Below are 2,745 nucleotides of genomic sequence, written 5' to 3' on the forward strand. Positions count from 1 at the left end.
CTCTCTCTCTCTCTCTCTCTCTCTCTCTCTCTCTCTCTCTCTCTCTCTCTCTCTCTCTTTTTCTCTCTTCGTGCTGTATGATACGGTTCGCTCAAAACCTTGTGATATAATACGCTGTTCCTACATTTGACGCGTCCTATACTGTCGTGTTAGCCTTATGCAGTGTTTTATAATCGATTAATATAAAATTATATTATAATATATAACATAGTATTTCGAACAGTTACAAAACGTTAGAATGTCATGTAGATTATTGTACATTTTATCCAATTAAGCGAATATAAATTTATCAAATCACAATTACGTGTGCTTAATGAATCTAGTCTGAATGAAGAAGTCGTGTAAACATAGTTATTGGCAAATCTTTTGGGATAATCTTTTGCACGATCCGTTGTCGACGAGAACGACAACGACTTATACGCTTACACAGATTAAGCATTCGTACACTTTCATTACGGTGGGAAGCCGGAAATTGGCAGTTTAAGACTGACAGAGAGAGAGAGAAAGAGAGAGAATTGGTTTGTATTTCTTTCTCACTCTATCTTACGGTGACATCTTTTTGCGGAAAAGCTAATAAGCGTTATTCTAGGAAGAGCAGGATATCGCGCATGTGTGGGAAAGAGGAAGACGCACGTGCGCTGAAGCGATTGTAACGTTGTCGTGTTTCTTTTTTCTTCTGTTTTTTGCAATATTTGAAATAACTGAATATATTTTTCCTCAATTTCTCTATTTAACTCTTCATTTCAGTTTGGCTTGTTTACGATAAATTGTTACACATGTCGTAATGCACCTTACGAGAATAGGATGCAAGTTCTTGCTTAGAAGGAAATAAGCGCGATATACTTTATACGATATTTATTGTAATAAATAATTTCTCTTGACATTATACAACGCGTCGCGATAATAAATTCATAAAACATTACAAACCTCAAGCAGTGATTAATGTCATGCGTAGTGTACCTTACAACAGTTAATTATGCTGCGTTGCGTGTGCGCGATTACCTTAGCACACATTAATCAGTTTCGCAATACAAACATTTTTTCCGTCGTTCTCTTTTCTCCCGGCGTTTTATGTTTTTATGTTTGAAAAAGTTTATTAAAATTCTCGTACGACCCGTTGGATCGCGTTAACAGACACGTTATATTTTTCCGTGCAATTGTTGCGTGTCAGTAAGTTCAGAACAAGTTACACGTGAACTTCATAGAATTCCGTGAATGGAGAATTTTTTTGGATTCATTTTTTCCATGTTTTGGCTTGCAGATTTAGCAATTCGCGTCGTTGTTAAAGCGTCACGCAGAAACGCATTGTGACAGCCGGAAATCGCGGAGATTCATATTTGCACAAATCTATTATACATATCATACATACGATTTTGGTGCAACATACATATCTCCAGATCTTTCTTCTGACATCATACGTTACCAGATATTATTGTGAATATGAGTCTTGTCGAACGGATGTGTGCACGATTAGTCAACTTTTGCTCGTTCTTTCACACAAGAATCGAAACCGTCATCATCTTGGTGATTGAAAATTGCTCAATGAAAATATTCAATGTTGGGAATATATGGAATGTACTTTGTTAGTTGCCATGTCTACAGTATGAGTTATCGCGCGTATTCGTTAACATTAAGATCCGACATCATCAAAATTCTGCCGGTTTCGCTTCTCGCTCACGAGTACCTTTCGTAATGAATGACGAGTCGTGTCGCTCTATAAATGATATTGGCAGTTCTTAGATTTCGATTTAATGCTTGTGATTCAAAACATCGATAATACTTGACAGTTGTTCTCAGAAATATATCTTTCGGCGTACAAGAAAGTGTTACCGCGCGCGATTCTGCGTCTGGTCACTGATGAATCATGTAAACACGTACGCGTAATCGTGTGATCTTCGATCGTCGTAACTATACGCGAAATTTCTGTACAAGACTAGGATAGTTGAGAAATTAAATTATCGTTCGCAGTTCTACCGCTTTTCGCTGAATTCAAGTCCTGAGGAGATCCCATCTCCTCTTAGGCTTAATAATATTTTCAGGATTTTGTGCCTTCCGCGCCAATCCTCTTTGATGTCTACTAATTAAATATATACGTGAAAATATCATAGGATATAATTATAATATATATATACATATAAACACATGTACATTAATGCTGTTATCGGAGACTAAAAACGAAAAGTATTTCGTTCTACTCGATAAGAGACGCAATTTTTATTTGGTTTTTCTTTTTTGCGAATTATTTACGTATCCAGGATGCATTTTCGAATTTACTCTAACTAATAAACTATCTTGCAATAATATCTTATTTGTCTTTATGTATTTATTACTAACTAATAAATCAAGTTTAGTGCGGGATATACTCGAATAATTTTATTTATGCATTTTATTTTTCTTGAATAAGAAAGGATTACTTTGTCCTTCAAAATTTTGCTCAATGTCGATTATTTCGTTTTTAGTCTCTGGTTGCGATATATTTATCGATATATTTATCGATGTCGCGACTAAACGATAACGAAAGAAACTAAGCCTGATACATCTCAGAGGTTCGATAATGATTTAATTATAACGTTGATTTTGCTCCCAAGCTCGAACACTTTTAAACGGGCTTGACTCACGTGGTTGAGTCTTCACTTCGAGGTACAGATAAAAATATGTGACGATCGTTTATATTTCACGCAATCTCTCTCGAGATATATTTCGTTCGATTAATTATGAAGTCCATTCGAAAGGTGTGCGAGAGGG

At 35.8% G+C, this 2,745-nt stretch overlaps 1 long non-coding RNA gene across 1 annotated transcript in view; it reads left to right on the forward strand.

The window, feature by feature from the left end:
• The window catches only part of LOC116850261, a 108,353-nt gene that overhangs the window by 20,543 nt on the left and 85,065 nt on the right, over positions 1-2,745 (forward strand). The gene's annotated exons all lie outside the window — the stretch shown is intronic.

The sequence above is a fragment of the Odontomachus brunneus genome, unplaced genomic scaffold (assembly GCF_010583005.1).
Source record: "Odontomachus brunneus isolate Ranch 3 - 2012 unplaced genomic scaffold, Obru_v1 Obru_scaffold_140, whole genome shotgun sequence".
In the NCBI taxonomy this organism is placed as follows: Eukaryota; Metazoa; Arthropoda; class Insecta; order Hymenoptera; family Formicidae; genus Odontomachus; species Odontomachus brunneus.